Source organism: Xyrauchen texanus, chromosome 16, assembly GCF_025860055.1.
Source record: "Xyrauchen texanus isolate HMW12.3.18 chromosome 16, RBS_HiC_50CHRs, whole genome shotgun sequence".
Taxonomy (NCBI): Eukaryota; Metazoa; Chordata; class Actinopteri; order Cypriniformes; family Catostomidae; genus Xyrauchen; species Xyrauchen texanus.
In genome coordinates, this window is record NC_068291.1 from 15,319,920 (window position 1) to 15,338,085 (window position 18,166).

The 18,166-nt window shown below is 37.3% G+C and overlaps 1 protein-coding gene across 1 annotated transcript in view; it reads right to left on the reverse strand.

Annotated features, from left to right (window-relative positions):
* LOC127657008 (protein Daple) overlaps nt 1–18,166 on the reverse strand; it is an 86,967-nt gene that overhangs the window by 61,304 nt on the left and 7,497 nt on the right. The window lies entirely within an intron of this gene.

An 18,166-nucleotide genomic window follows, 5' to 3' on the forward strand; every position in this document is an offset into this window, starting at 1 on the left:
TACTTTATTACACCACAGAAACATTCTTTAAAAAATGATGGCTTGGCATGTGCCTTCATTAAGTCATTGTGCAACTAGTCAGAAATTGTGGAAAGTTTCATCTATGGTCTGAAACTTTCCTGAGATCATATCCTCTGCTGCTGCATGGAACAATGCCTGACTGAAAAGTAGGGCAGCAGTGCTTGTGCTGTTGCTCTGCTGTTCAGACCTTTGGCTCTTGGGCTGTTTTCACTGTGGTGCACACTGGTATCTGCCCTTCCCCTCATGGCTTCAGCATTATGGGGTCAGTGCCGTCAACACATGATCATTATCTATAGGCTACATTGGGAGTGTGAGTTGGTTTTCAAAGTGCCTTTGACACAATTGTGCATATCCTAAACTGATCTTTAACAGATACAATGGTTCGGTTCTATTAAAAAATTCTAAACAATTTAAAATAATGTTTTTATGCACTTCTTGAAAAGATTGTGAATGCAGCCCAGGCTAAATAGGAAGAGGATAGATCTGGGACTTTATTGTTGAAAAACAAAGAAAAGACAAAGAGATCTCTCCAGTAGAGATAAAAGGATGAATGCAGAAATTGACTGTGGGGGAAGAGACAGCACTGGGACCCTCCTCCAGATATATTAATCAATAAGACAGCAAAAATTGAACTCTTTGATTAACACACTACTGTCAGTCATGCTTCTCCAACAGACTACTGTGGAGCACCAAAGCTCTCTGTGCCTCTGAGGACTTTTAGCTTCATCAATACTTTCTCCTGTCCGAAGAGATGCTACCAGAATCCAAAATGAGGACCAGAATCCAGAATCCGAGAACGGTCCAGTCCTTGTTTATTAGAGGGTCATTGAGTTTGGACTCAATTGTCAAGGCTTTATTTTGGATTCCACTTGCAAGTAAATATTTGGAGAGATTCGTAGGAAGTCGAAGCAAATATGATCTTCTGATAATAGAAACACCTCTAGAATATCTAGAGGTCAGATTAATAGGATGTGAGTAACCAGAGTAATCAGTGCCATTGTGTTCTATTCAGAGACCGAAGCCTTCACAGACAGAGCATGAGGAAACTCAAGAATACTTCATATGAGAAACTGGAGAAACATAGAAATAACCTCAGTTTCTGGACATTGTGGACAACAATCAAAACAATATAGAGGTTACAATATTTATGTTACAGTTTTCCTCAACTGCTATGACAATAAAAACCCATTCTTTAAACATCCCAAACAATTACCATCATTTTATAAAAGACTACATTTGGTCACAAAGTCCAATATTTGTCTCTGAGATCTGAGCTTCTGTAGTTGACCATGTCCTTGTATATAGAAAGTGGAAGGTGTTTGATAGTATTCCACATTGAGCAGAAAAACCTTATGAGACCTATGAGGACCTGTACCTCCATCCTGCACTGCCTGTTCAAAGCACTGCCTGTTCCCGTGATTTAGATTATATTCTCTGGCCTGACCCACAACAAGAGATAAGATATTTTATTTTCATGAAACCAACAATCTTTCCCCTTATCTACATGATTGAATACTTGGGGAAATATTTTTATCGTTCTTTGGAACTGGGTTTGAAATGTTCACAGTAAAGAACATTAAGGAAATTTGAGTTCATTCACATACAATTTTATACATATTCCAATGCCACAATAAGGTACCATTTTCCCAAAACTATAAACACAAAACTAAAAACTGTATGTTCAAGAAAAATTTTAAAATTTGATTGTTTTTATACATGTACTTTTGCTGTAATTTATGTATTTTGATACCACAGGAAGAAAAAAACTGGTACTATGCCATTGAAATGAAAATATAAATCGAAATTGTGTCTAATCGAATTAATCCAAACTTCACTCAAATGAAAGTAGAACAGTTCCTCACAACATAATCTAAAATACAACTATACCTTGGTCTTATTTTGTTAAATATAGCTCTTCAAAACAGAGCATCACATAATACATGAAAACACTGATGAAAACGTCTATTCAGTACAACAGCACTCTTTCTTGTGAGATATAGGTTCAATATAATAATACTAATTATTATTATTATTATTATTATTATTATTATTATTATTATAAGCATTTTACTAAACACTAGTAATATATTTCTGTTACAATTTCTTAAATTTCATGCATCAAGCTTTAATTTTGACATGAAGGCGTTTCCGGTAATGTGTTTTGATGGTAGATTCACACTTCCGGATAAGACGCTTTAGGACCCAGTGTGATTATTGAATCGCAAAAAGCTGAGATTTAATTTCACAAATATATAGTCTGCAGGTGCTGCACACGTCACATTGAATGTGCGCTCTCTTCTGTAATTTACTACAATAAGCATAATGCATGATGTTAATAAAATGTGGTGTTTTTATAAGTCTTTATTTTCAGTATATGAGCAGTTTCACACATTCACTCTGCAGCACATACACACTGTATATTTATTTAATTAAATCACACCCATTTGTGGTTTAATAATTACACTAGGACATTTCACAATTTTCATTGGATTAAAGTCCATTTCAGCATAATGTAGTCACAGAACATGCACTCAAATGATTAGTACTCGGTGCTCGGTACTACTGGTACTGTAGAAACACTGGTGTCAAGATTTCTTTGAGAGTACTGGTGCCAAAAGGGAGATAAACAATGGCCACGGTGGCCTTTTCAGATGAAGTCAGATGTGGTACAGTGACCATTATTGAAGCGCTGCCTGAGGGTTTTTTCCTAAATAAGCAATGGTGAAACCCACAACTAATCAATATTTAATTCACCAGACCAGGTCATGCTACAATATTCACCCAAGGCTGTGGTTATGATATAGATTGCACATTCAGAGAGCGTTAATACGTGTAAGGGTCAAATTCACAAAATGTGTGGCCCCATTCCTGTCTCTACTCAGTAACCCAGTGTTCTATATTCGCTCTCCTGCCAAGCAAACCACATGCTGACTCCAGCTCTATCCACTCACTCCCACACAGGAGCCAGATTTAAAATAAGACCAATCCACAGAGCCCCTGTAAAAATATTGAAGGCAACAGCATAGCCAATAAAAAGCCCTTCATGTTGTCAGAATTACATGTTTTGAAAAACTCCAAAAATACTGCATAAGTAGTGCTACAACTCTTATTTTACGGTTTAAGTAGACAGTTGCAAAAGTGTTTATAACGAAGTGAAAATAGCACTTCAAAATATTAAATCACTAACAAAAAACTACATTTTAAAATGTTCAAGCAAGCATCAGGATCTGTTGACCGACTGAAGGAAAGGAGGAGCTATGTCTTGGTTTACTTTGGTTATCACGTTCAACAAGGAGAGAAAATGGCTGGATGAATGAGGAGTAAAGTGTCTGATGACATTGAAATGAAATCAGGATGTAGTCACTTCGAATTATTTTAGGATAATATTGTTGTCCTTTTGTATAGTCATGCACAGCAGTTCACAAAATGGTAGCTATACTTTGTTGTCATTTGTGGGGAAAACATTTATTATGCTTAAACATTCTGCTGAATTTTCTTAGTAGATATGCAAATTTTAATTAAAGTATAATTAGACCCGTTTCAGTTGTGAACGACTCAGTGCTTTATCCACAGTTTAATGACTTAAATAAGTCTTGTGTGAACCCTCAAAGAGTAGACTTTTTTTTTGGCAGTAGGACATGGGCAAAACATTACCAAATTTGGTCAAAAGGAATCACTAATTAATTTAGTTTTATCATATCCCAGTTCAAATCGGCTATCACAATACTTTAAAGAATATTCTATCTAGCTTTATCTAATACCATCAAAACACCATGATATCGCCACATAATTTTTTTTAAGGGACGCATTACAAAAGACGTTACAAAAGAATTCTACACCGGTCTTCACACCCTGGAGTGCATATAAGGACCCTTCTTGCATTTCAGGTATACAGAAAGCTTCCTGTCATGTTGTTTCAGTTGTAAGATTTGCAATTTAAGTCACTATTCAAGGTAGGGAGTAATGAAAGCAACAAACCACATGAAGAGCAAGACTTTAGACAGAGTCCAAACAGAGGACCACAAATAACAGACTCTAACAACCGTGCAAACTATACACAAAGAGCCCAGGTGAGCAGCGCTGCTGCCATGTGACACATCAGTCACAGGGCAAGTCACAGTTTCCTATTAGCAGATATCTTATTACTTTTGTGATACCTTCACAGAGCACTGCAAAACAACAACAGACATGCATAATGCAAACAACACAATATTTAGGTTTTGGTAGGGTTGGTTTTTGATATTAAGCCTATGTTCTACATAGACGATCGGAACAGGAAAAGCAACAGGTGTGTGTCGCTAATACGCAAGCAGTTTGACAAAGTTACTTAGACAACTAGCTAACTGAATCATGTCATTAAACAAGACGTTTAGGAAGTATTAGCTGCCTAGCGGCTACATAGCCCTGTTGTCATATAAACCAGTAATGAGGCTAGGCATCCAGTGCTTTGCACCAAGCTATCCAGCTAATATGATATCGTTTGTTTACTGAATAAGACAGCTTAAATATTAGAAATATTAAAGATAACTTTTTATCCTTTCAGATTTTGGTTTTGAACAAATTGTAATTTTTGTGTCTTCATTTTTAATGCCCAGATTTATGGGGCTCGCACTGTGGCTCTATACAATTTTTTTAACATTTTACAAATTTTCAATGGTCGAAAACCAAATGTCACATGTCATGAACATAGTTTTTCTTGTCCAACAAAACAAAGGTTTGAAGTACATATATGAAGTACATGTTGAAATGAGAAATGTACCTAGATTGTGTGATGTTGTTTTTATGTAAAGAAATAAAGGTAACATTCTACAGCATGTGGGTACTGAATTGAGTTGGTACTTGGTACTACCAAAACTATAGACCACCTGGTATTGTAAAAAGATTTTCTACAGTAGTACTGACTTAGTTCTGAAGTACCGACACTTTTGGCAATAGGTTTTGGTAGTTCTTTGAGTACATTTGTTAAGTAATCCTGAACTCCAAAATCCCTTCACAAAACATAAGCACAGTCCACAAGTGGCTTAGAAATGGAAACCTAATTTCTCCAGACTCTATGTATGCATGTGGACACACGGGTCTTTACCTTCATTGACTCTACAGGCAACATCAGGGACAGAAGAGAGAGATAAAGAGAGAGAGAGACACACATTCCAGAGTCCCTGGCAACTCCCACTGGCCTAGAGAGTCATTAAACCAACTTTAACCTCCCCCTTTCCCTCAATACTCCATTAAATAAAAGCAGTCTAGTGGAACACTTCTGTCCCATTACTCTTAGGTTTGGTGACCACCACAGCAGCCGGACCAAGTCTGTGTAGATGTTCAGATGTCAGCAACTCTACAACCAAATAAACCCCAACCAAGGAAAAAAAATAAAATAAAGAGTCATCTTAACTCCAGGTTGGCGGTTTGATTCCCGGCCCACATGACTCCACATGCCGAAGTGTCCTTGGGCAAGACACTGAACCCCAAGTTCATGGTGCGTTGCATGGCAGCTCTGCCGTCATCGATGTGTGTGTGTGTGTGTGTGTGTGTGTGTGTGTGTGTGTGAGAGAGAATGGGTCACAGAGTAAAGCACTTTGAAAACCACTAAGGTTAAAAAAGCACTATATAAGTGTAGACCATTTACCATTTAACTCGCCTAATAGGATCTCTGTAAGGAGGCTTCAATCATTTATCTTTTTAAAGACGGCTTGATCTTGGACCAGAGGCCCACAAAATAGATCATTTCTACCAGTGTCAAATTAAGAAGCAACAGAGGTCCATCATAGACAGGGTTCATCCACCTCAAAGGCTAGAGCTGCACCATATGATAGGTTATGAAAAGAGAAACCTTCATCATGGAGTCAGTGTGGAGGAACAACTCACATGTCTCGTTGAACAAGACAGCACTAACTTTGCAATACAGCTATCAACTGAACACAACAGCATCTCTGACCTCAACACCATTGCTGTTTATTTAAGTACTATTTATTTAAACGTTTTTTCATTATCAATAGCGCTGTCACTTCCGCTAAATATTTGACACTGGCAAGAAAGTATTTCTTCTTGCGACGTTTATTGCCCTTTGGCAATACAGCTTATGATGTATTACCACCACCTAAAGAGCTGGAGAGTGAAGCGGCACAAGAATATATTTCAGTGGAGGCATACATCAGCTGATGATGATGAAATTGGTGAACTTTCATCAAAAAGAGGATAAACATCTATGTAGGATTAAATAATATACACTTCAAAATCAAAAAGGTATCTTACCCTTTAAATATCTTTAAAAAAAATAAATATAGAGATTTAACTATTTGAAAATATATATTGTGATAAAATGTTTGGCCATATTTTTAAAATAAAAACAGCATGATGTAACAAAATGTACTTCAATAACTCACAAGATGACATCTGACGAAACCGCATATGAACGCACACAAAGTGTTTAATTTATTATTCAGATTGTTAGCTATAAACATGAAGTTTTACTACCTATAACTAACTGGCTCATTAAGATTCATGAAGACTGTTGCCATGACAACAGTTGACCTGAAAGGGGAAAAAAATGACCATAGAAGACCTGTTCATGTTAATGCCCACTCTAGCACCCTTTGTGGCAATGCTGAGAATGCATGTGTACTTCCACCGTGTTATGAGTTGTATCACATTTTGGAACAACATGAGGTAGGATTACATCATGCAACTGGATTGGTTACAGTTTAAGTTTAACTCAAGATTACAAGGTTACCTCATTAGGATTTCACACTTTATCCTTTACTGAGCCTGGCCTCTAATCATTTGCACAGCAATTGGCTCACTATACATATTAATGAGCAGCTTTAAATTCTGCTACATCAAACTTTGTTAAATAATATTCTGGGTTCAATACAAATTAAACTAAATTGACAGCATAGGTGGCTTAATATTGATTAAAAATACATTTTGACTTGCCCCTCTTTTTCTTTAAAAAAAGCAAAAATCTGGGTGACAGTGAGGTACTTACAATGGAAGTGAATGCGGCCAATCCATAAATGTTAAAATACTCACTATTTCAAAAGTATAACCACAAGACTATATGCGTGTTAGCATGTTTTAGTGAAATAAAATTGGTTACTAAACTTTTCTGTGTAAAGCCAATATTACAACTTCCTTGCCATGACGATGTAATGTCAACAAACCCTAAAATGACTGTAAAAATTAAGTTTTAAACAACTTTACAGCTCATATAATACATAAGTATAATGTACGTGGTTTCATAAACTGATAAGCTTCACATTTCTGCCATCAAACCCTTCAAAAATTGGCCCCATTTAATTCCATTGTAAATGCCTTACTATAACTTTGATTTTTGATTTTTATTTTTTTTTAAGAAAAGGACAGACAAGTTGAAATTAACTTAAATGTTCCTTTAACTACAAGCTTGGAAATCCATGTTGGAAAGGGAACTGCTATCACTGTCTTTGATTTGTTCATGCAAAACATTATGAAGTACCAGAAATGTGTGAAGGCCACTTTTATATAGCATTGAAAAGAATCTTTACTTTGTATCATGTGGTTTTTCTGTGCTGGCAGAGATGGAGAGAGAGAGAGAGAGAGAGAGAGAGAGAGAAAGACAAAAATAATTACTAAAAGTAAAAGCATGCTTAAAAGCAGTTCAGGTGCTTTTTTTGGAGTGTTCCACTGCAGCCAGTCTCAGCAGGAGGTTTCCTGTGTACAGGGCTGGGACAGGCACACATGTCTGCCTTCTAAAGTTAATGAACTTGAGTGTGTACATGTTTGTGGAAACCTGAGAGACTTTTCGAGTGAGCGAGCGCATGAAGAATGAGTCAGGAATTGAAAGACAGAGCCAAAGGAAGTGAACAATCTTGGTTCTGAAGTATTATTACATCATGAAGGGAGGGAAAAGTATGAGGTGAAGATGAAGAGAGAGAGAGAGAGAGAGAGAGGGAGCTTGAGGAGAGAGGGAAACTGTACACCTCTGGGAATGGCCATTTCATCTCTACTGTGGGCAAGCAAACACAAGAACAAATAACTGGCAGACTAGCTCGAAGAGACACCTCCCTTTCCTCATACCTACAGAAAAGAGACACTCGTAAAAACCCGCCAAGAGTGCAAGGAACGCCAATTTAACACACATGACTGTCCTCATTTACAGAGTTTGCGTGAGGGTTACTCAAAAATTCTACGAATGAAGTCTTCACCACATCCTTTAAGACAATCCAAGACTGGTAAAGCGAATTCAATCAAACAGAGCAGATTGTGTATGTGGTGGCAAAAAAAAGGGGTTTTTGCTTTTACAATGTTGCATGTGGATCTGAAGAATGCAGCCTGGGTCAAAAATGTACTTTTTGCCACACCCAGCCATGGCAAGTTGAGAAAATATAAAGGCCATTAATATTTCTTACTGGCCATGAAACCATATGCTGCATTATTTCATTAAATATACAGTAGCTACTGTGTCGAAGTCGAAGGCACATTAGATGTTTTGCAAAATCATTTGTCTTAAGATTAGCCTCCTGAGACCTGAGCGTGTCTGCTGTGTGCATTTTCCATTTCCCTTTTTGATTTGTAACTAGTAGCACCTAATGAACATGCACAAAATGTGTTTTTTCTTTTCAAGAGCAAATAGTTTTCCTAAAAATGTATGTCAACATATGTGGACAGTGGGACTAAGTTTTTAAATCTGAAATAATACGATTTTGTATTTTCTTTTACAAATTGTTTATAATGTTTCCAGGAGTGTTGGTTATTCATGTTTTTAAGATGTTACATACATTACAGCTGATTTTTTGTAAAGCTGCTTTGGAACCAAAGCCATAGGATGCCTTCTCCTTATTTAGTGAATGACTTAACCTCCAGTGTGCTGTCTGTCTGCACTGGTCTCAGAACAGTTCAAAATGCACCTTATTTTCATTCTAATTCCATATAAAGTCTCTGAAAGCAATTGTTTTTCCTCAATGTGAAAATGCACAGTAAATAGAGGATTTCTTAAGGTAAAATAGCGTTATTGTACACTATAGTGGTCATTGTGTTTAGCAGCGTGGGTTTTTACGATAAATCACAAAATATTTAAAAGTGGCATCATGGATGAAACTAGAAACTCTAATCTTTCGACTCAAACAGGTTTCAATGTAAAACTTTATTCGATTTCTTACCAGATGTAGTTCTGTTAGCCTTTCTCCCCACTACAAACTTTGCTGTTATCGGCGCCATGTTGTTTTGTCACATGACTCCGTACGTCAAAATTTTAACCGTTTACTGACAGCCCAGGGTCTTCTGAACTGAGATCAGTCAGTTTAAATAAAATGAATGCATTGCATATAGTGAAGCCAAAAGACAACATCAATGCATGTGTACATGAGGTTAGTATGTCAATAGGAAATATACATTTTAGATTTCCAAACATTACTTTAGCAAACAGAATGGAATAGAAGTAGAATAAGGAGTCCTGCAACAGATGGTATGGCCCCCACCGATCGATCTCAACATAACTGAGTCAGTCTGGAATTATAACAAGAGACCGAAGAAACTGAGACAGCCTAAATACATAGAACTGTATAGATTTCTACTAGATATTGACATGCCCTGCCAACATTTTCACTTAAATTAACTATTATACTTCAAATCAACTTGTGTGAAATAAAACACTAAAAAGAAAAACGCATTGGCTGGATGTCACCAACATGATGTTAGTGTTGTTGCGGTCCACTGCGGTTCATTATGTACGGGCCCTGGCAAGGCCACATTTCTCATGTTCCAGTCCTGAGAGGAGTCATCTTACAGAGGCTCATGCTCACAACGACTTGCTCAATAGACAATAGGCAGGGAGGAACTAACATCCCCCCCAGAGGTCTATTGTTCCAACTGTAGCCCTGATTTCCACACGGTGATGCTTTCTGGTGACCACAGTCATTTTGGAGCTAATCTAATTGGGTGAGGGGACAGCAGAAAGAGAGATGACACTGGGACAGCAAAATAGGTTGCCATGAAACCCCAACCTACTAACAGAGTGTCTGAATAGATAATTATACATCCCAAATTCCTTGATGAAACTGGGGCAAATCTGGTCTGTATAGCTTAAGCCACCCAATGTGAGACAGGCTTTAAGCTTAAACCTAAATCTAGGCTAAGCTGGGAGACTGAACAAATTTGGCATTAGGTATCAGAGACATGTAATCTAGAATCTCTTTCATAACGTAATGCAAGACAGACATTCAAGAGCACATGTTTATAGAATCCAGATCACAAGTCCTTAAAAACCTTCAGAATCAGAATGAGCTTTATTGCCAAGTATGCTTACACATACAAGGAATTTGTCTTAGTGACAGGAGCTTCCAGTGCACAACAATACAAAACAGCAACAAGACATAGATAACATTAAAAAGATTTATACATTTTTTTTTTATAAATAAATAAATACAAATTGAATAGAAAATAAAGTATATAGAATACATAATAAGATATATTATGTAGATAGAGATATATATATCTATTAGTGTTGTCAAAAATATCGATATTTCGATAAATATCGATACTGAAATATCTGAACGGTACTAATTTCCTTAAGTATCGATACTAGCCGAGCTGTCACTTTCACTTCTCTCCAAAGGCGCGTTGACAAACACCACACACACTCGCACTCCTCTCATTCGCTCTGGTTAAATAGCAAAAGTGAAGTGAATATAAAGATGGCGAGTGCATGCGGCGCCCACGCGACCAGTTTTGTTTGATAAAGAACACAGCAGGAGTGCTATCTGGAAATATTTTTGATATGAAGCCAGACATCCCAAGTCTCCCGGAAGTTCCGGGAGTCTCCACTATATTGATAGCTTCTCCCTGATGCCCGCAATTTAGTTCAAATCTCCCGAATCTATAAGCGCATCATGCGAGACAGAACATACTGCACGCATAACATAGATAGCGCGCACACAACATACATAAGCGTGCACGGCAGAGAGGGAGAGAGCGAGAGACCTTATGAAAGCTAGTCAACCCCCTTGACGTTTAAGTATCTTTTGTTGACATTGAGATTGGATTTGATTTGGAAATACAAAAGATTGCACTTTTTATTTACTTGCACTTTATTGGTTTTTGAATGTATGGCAATCTGAGAGGCTTTTGAACAAGTGCAATACCTCAGGACATTTTGTTCATGTAAAATATACCTCATTGTCATGTTCTAGACAGTTCTACCCTCTTAATATTGTGGCAGTTTTTTTCTCTGTGGTATCGAAAATGGTATCGAATATCGATATTTTTCAAGGTATCGTATCGAAGTTAGAAATTCTAGTATCGTGACAACACTAATATATATACATATATACACACACACACACAAACGCACACGCACGCGCGCGCACGCACGCACGCACGCACACACACAAACATACAGTCAGGTCCATAAATATTGGGACATCGACACAATTCTAATCTTTTTGGCTCTATACACCACCACAATGGATTTGAAATGAAACGAACAAGATGTGCTTTAACTGCAGACTTTCAGCTTTAATTTGAGGGTATTTACATCAAAATCAGGTGAACGGTGTAGGAATTACAACAGTTTGTATATGTGCCTCCCACTTTTTAAGATCTACTGCAAGATCAAAATGTAAGATTATGTCACTTTTGATCTTGCTCAAGTTGTAGCGGTGCATACTCTAGAAATGGAGTGATTACATTTCTCATGTTTGTCCAAAGAAAACATTTCAGACCTTTCAACTGTCAAGGATGTTTTACTGCTTGTCATTCCGTCAAGTGCTTAGCCTTTCAAAGTATACTCTGAGTATATCAGATGAGCTACAGATCTCAAAAAGCCCTTAGCTTCCAACAAAATTTTGCAGTGTCAGAAATTTTGCATTGCAGTCGTACAGTGTGACAGCTTCCTTAACGGCCAGATGAGATAAAACACCCAGACAGCCCTGTCAATACAGACAATTGGGACCAAAGTATTGACAAAGATAAGAATCGTACAGTCTGACACGAAACTGTAAAGCGTGCACCCATCTATACACGCTGAACCTTAAAACTTACAGTTAGAGGTTTGTTCAAATCCCTAACCCAAAGTATGAGCAATTGTATTAGTGATGCTTGCCCTAGCAAACACCACTATTTAATCACTTAAATCATAAGCATCTTCCTTCACACTCATTTCCTGTGTGGCTGAAGCATGTACATGCTCAAGCGAATTGTGCCATTTTATCCTTTGCATCAACATCCGTGTTTCAGTTTATAGATCTTTTTAGAATTCTATAACATTGTTCTGCTTATCCAAATGAGCATAAAAGACCAGTCTACACCCTATTGCTTATCTCAAGGGCCTTCTGGGCCCAAAACCAGAATGAACGGCCATTTCTGTACACGTTGGCTGAGACCCACTGGCAGCACTCAGAAATGATATAGTTTATAGCTGGGAGAGAGAAGCACTTTTCAAACAGAGAGCACGTCAGTACACAGTAGATTTCTGTGTTGTGGTGATCTGGTAAGTTGATCAATCATAATGCTCTAGTTATTTCTGCACATCAATCACAATTTTTGGAATGAGGAAGACTGAAGTTGAGAATGGTATAATGCCACTAGTATTGATCCTGACTATGCAACAATATTGATATTTGTTATTGATTTTTAAATCCAATAATGTGGTTGGTGTTTGTATCTGGTGTTGACAATGGCCCACTGATTGCACTTTAAAAAAGGATTTAACAATGCAGTCGCAAGCTATTTCTAAACCGTTCTTTGTGCATGCTAGTGTGTTTGTGTGCGTTCTGTGAAGACATCCGCCTGAATGGTCAAATACACTCAAAAATTCTGTCTTGGTAAGGTATATATGTAAACATAGTCGGTTAAGTCTTATGTGGGTTAAGTTAATGTAAACAAGTTGTGAGACATTGTAACAAATATAGGATCTCTGCATTAATCTATACAGTGTAAATGCAGCCTTTGTAACTACACAAGCCACGGTGTTGAAAATTATGGCATATATTGCTCTGCCTCTAGATCATATGTCAGTTTTACTGATTGTAAAGCAGTTCAATAGAAAGGAGGATGCTTGACAATATAAATAACATTTTAATGTAAACTGAAACTAAAAGACACAAACACACACAGGACGGACAGCTGCCCGTAAACGTTCTCTCTCTGTCGCACCACCATCCGCAGTCGGCCTTTATACCTCTCGGAGGCTTGATTAGTCTGATAAGGGACCGGGTGTGTAAAATCACGACCCGGCCCCACCCTCCTCCCTGTCACACTGATTAATTGTGCCACCTGATGGTTCCAAAAAGGAACTATCGGTTTTCTGCAAAAATATATGGTGATTTTTTTATTCCTTTGTTTTCTTCTGTGGCCAACGCTAGATGATTCTACAGTTAGAATGGTTTGGTTTTACATTGTTATAGCGGCCTCTACACCTATATGTTTTTTTATTTTGGCAGCAGTGCAATGCATAAAATCATTCAGTTATGGGTCAGGAGCTTAATGTTCATATCAACCACAAAAATTTGATCTCAGTGATTTTGACCGTGGCATGACTGTCGGTGCAAGATGTGCTGACTTGTGTATTTCTGTAACTGTTGATCTCCTGGGATTTTCACACACAACAGTCTCTAGAATTTACTCTGAATGGTGCCAAAAACATCCAGTGAGTGGCAGTTCTTTGGATGGAAATGCCTTGTTGATGAGAGAGAATGGCCAGACTGGTTCCAACTGAATGTCTACAGTAACTCGGATAACTGCTCTGCAAAATTGTGATGAGAAGAATAGCATCTCAGAATGCTGTTGTGAGATGCGGGTTGATGCTGTTTTGGTGACACGAGGGGGACCTACAAAATATTAGGCAGATGGTTTTAATGTTGTGGCTGATCGGTGTATAACATACACAGTATTTATAAAACCATTCATTTGCTGAATATAAAGGCCACAAAAAGCTTAATTTGGTTAATACTTAATATAGAGCTTGTTTATAGTTAAAAGTCCTGTATTATGCATCAAATCTTTGGTTCTGGTTATTTTTGGGATTTATACTGCATCTGAGATTTTATTTATTGTGGACTCTATATAGCCTCTATGTCTGTGCTCATCATAGTAAGGAAAGACTAAGATATTTTTATATATATATATATTAAAAAAAACAATTTAAAACCATGATTGATTAATAGGATATCAGCATTTCCCACTGAATGTAATTTCAACAAAACCTCACCTAATTTTAGCCAGCTAGATAACATAACCTTGGTGACAATTTCAGAAAGCACAACAATGCATCACAGAAAACCTTGATTCAGTTTGCAAGAACTAAAATAAATTTACAACATCAACAAATTGCCCAACAAGGCAAGAAGCAATTCCATATAATGGACTGAAACTCACCAATGACAAAACAATAGACAGATTTGGATAGCAGATTTACAATATATCAAAAAACCTTATCTGATGCTAAATTGAATACACAGTTTTGTTTACATGGACAATATATATAAAAAAAATATCATATTCTTTCATTCTTTTTCTTGAAACTCTTGAAAATCCATTAGTGAGAAGCTTGGTCAATGTATAAAATTTCCTTGTAATAAATGAATAAATGTTACCTCTTAAACTCTGCAGCTAACAAACCAACCAGCTAACCAACTTATCAACTTATCCAGTGTGACACCACACTTCTTATCAAGCTGCACCAGAAGAAAAGTAATGAACAGAAGTGTGAAGAATGTTATTTGCTAAGTAGGGTGCAGTGTTGCAGTGAGGAACAGCTGTATCATATCTTAGAAGAGTGGAAGAGCGAATCAGAGCAGAAAGAAGATAGGAAAACAAACATGCCTAATTTGAAGCAAGAGAGCAAAAGCATTTCCTTTGGCTGTTGGCCGGATGTCCTTAAAACAGTGTTTCAAGGGTCTTGAGGCTTTTATCATTTTCGCATTACAGTGTCCCCACCAAGACACCAATATATGAGTCTGTAGGGGAGCGATTAACACAGGATAAAACAACACATCTGGTCCTGATCACCAGAGCACTGACCCAAGCCGGATATCTAAACCCTCTCCCACCTGCTTTTCCGGGGTCACACAGGGCACTTTCTCTGGGGCATTTTAAATGTGTCTTGGATATGCAAAAGGAGAAACGTGAGACTGTTGGCCAGCATTGCACAAATACAAACCTCCCCATGTCCTGGTACAGAGTGCTACAAAAGTGTGACACCACAAGTGAAAAAGATTGTTGCATTTTCCTAATTTAATATAGATTTTTTATTTACAAAGGAGCATGAGCCTAACAGTTTTGAGTGAAAAGCTTCATTAAGAAATGTATGTAAATTTTTCAGTGTTTGGTGTGTCGCCCTTTTGCTGAAATAACAGCATGCACTCAAGCTGGCATGGACTACACACGTTTGTTTAAAACCTGATCATTTGAGAATGTCATAGAGCATCTTGTATGCTTCAATGGAAGTAAATAGATCTGACTTTTTGTTAAATGCCATCTGTGCAAAGAGAACGAATCAATAAATAGAGTTGTACCGTTTACCCAAGATATCACTCCGAGGATCTTTTAGCATACAGAGACACACTCTTTAAGTCTGGTTAAAGTGTTTGGCTGAGGCAGCAGTTACGGCAAGGTGAGGGAATCTCTGTACAAACACAAATCTCTCAGTTACTAATTTCTAACCCCCACATGGGTGACCTATAAAAAAAAATTCAAAAAAGTTCTCCACCCAAGCTGACAATGTTGTCAAAGGGGCATGCCATCACTGGAAGTGTATGCAAGCATGTGCATGGCTCTTTTTGACACGCTGCCAAAATCCTGCATAAGAGAATTACTTAATAATTTATAATAACATTAATCAGTCAGAGGTTACTTTAATATTATAGTTGCTTACTGTAGAGTGTTGATTTATAGGAGACAGAAAAGAGAACCCTGTTGGTACCACGAAACAGCAATGTATCAGATGACAATATGGCACTTTGATACACTAATGATACGTTTGCTACTGAATGACTTTCATATTTATAAACCATGAAACTTATACAGTATATTTACATGGTAATCCAAGGTATTTGTAAGAATGAAATACAAGGTAAGTGACCACAAAACATCGTATCGTCATAGTAATGGTCCAAAAAAAACATGGTTTTAGTGGGAAAAGAGCGGAAGTGCTTAAATGTTGGGAAAAAGAATATAAAAAAGGTATACTTACCATTATATTGCCATAATAAAATGGTGATGCTTCAGATGTCAATACCATGGTACTTTGATACATGAATGATACATAGACTGCCATATAATTATATACATATGACTGCCATGTAATAACACGATACTTGACTGTTTACATGGTATTCTCAGGTACTTCAAAGACTGAATTGGTATTACCATGGTACAAGTTCAAAACCATGGTAGTCCCATGGTACATGGCCAAAAACATGGTATTGTCATGGTACATGACCAAAAAACATGGATTTACCATGGTAATTTTGGGTGTGTTTTAGTTTGTAGGGAAGAAGTGCTTAGAAAAAAAGATTCAACTACATTTTGAAATGGCAAAATGCAAGCAGAACTCCAGTTATTTCCCAGCATCTGACACACAATCACACTTCTTTCTCCAAGTAGGGATGGAAGCAGTGAGGTCTGAACAGGAATGCAACACAGACACTCTGTCAAAAGAAAAGCGGGTCAAATGTGGAAAACGCTTACTCACATGGTGGGACGCTGCCCAGAACCGAACAAACCAATCAAAAAATGTCAACTCCCAAAACCAATAACATTAAACAACATAAAAGACTCCAAGCAGTTTCTGAGAAATTACTGCACTCTGTGTAACCAGAAATTATTTGGGTCGATGCTACGTTTTCTCTAATATAGTGTAGAGAAATAGGGACAAAGGAAGGTCTTTCCTTCAGAATATTGACTTTCCTTAAGTGCACAGTCACCTGTAAACATTCCGACACTACATAGACCATATTCAACTTTCGTAGGTCTTCAATTTCTAATGTCCTGAAAGTACTCACACCCCTACATTACCGCAGAAAGCCCCATATAAAGTACTCTGTAAATGTGCATTCACAAAACACCATAGAATACAAGAGATATGGTCGACTAGTCATGACTTGTGGGTTTATCCATTTATTTTGATTTCTTGTTTGTTTTTAGGGTGCCAAAATCATGCTGTGCTTTAGCATGCTAACAGTCCAACAGTAGGCTGACTTTTAGACTCAACACACTAAAACCCTCTTCAAGGAGTTGCATCTTCATCTGTAAAGTACCACTGCTGCAACTATCAAAACACTACCATTTGTAACAAATTCACTGCCTTCAACAACAAAATCACCTGCTGTAAACAATGATCCTGTTATTATATTTTTTTCGTGAAGACTATAGTTCGATAGTTTTGCACAATAAAATGATATATTCAGTCAATTAACTGCTTGAATATCTGTTCCCCTATTAAAAATCTATACTATAAATGCTCCCTACAACGTCCATATAGCAGAAACGTTCAAACTGTGATTTCCAGCGACATTAACAACAGCGACAGTTGGCGATGTGATAAAGTTGAACAGAGTTCAGAAATTCCAAATGAGCAGGCCCAGACAGACTGTTTTCACATTTCTGCACTAATTTGGGGGGGAAATCTGTGAAATACATTTAAACGTTAAAATGTGCTAAACCAAACCAAGAGCACTATACAGAGGCTTGATGATAGCTTATCCCATAATCAAATTAGCCAATACTGAAAAAACTAAAGAAAAAAGAAAAAACTATGGGCGAGCGAGAGTATTACTTTGTGAACGAGGATCTTTCAAATTCAATGAAAAACTTTGGAAATTTCTGCCATGTTCTTGCACACAGATCCATCAGCGATGCAACGCAATCAGCAATGGAAGTGCAGCAATCCACTGCCTGATATTGTTGGATTCAGTGGTTGAGCAGGAATGCCTACTAGCAACCAACAGTACAAAGACTAGCCAATCTCCAGCGATTTAATTGCTGTTTGTGTGAACAACCCTTGAAAATCATGTCTGATCAGTATCTCCCAGTCAAATTATACAGAGCTTCCTAAAAACCAACTAGTCATTCAGATAATCCAATGACTACACGATTTTGAAAATACATTGTTTTGCACAATTCTAATATGTACCAACTGGATGCCTCATAATAAAGAGGAGAATTGCTTAAC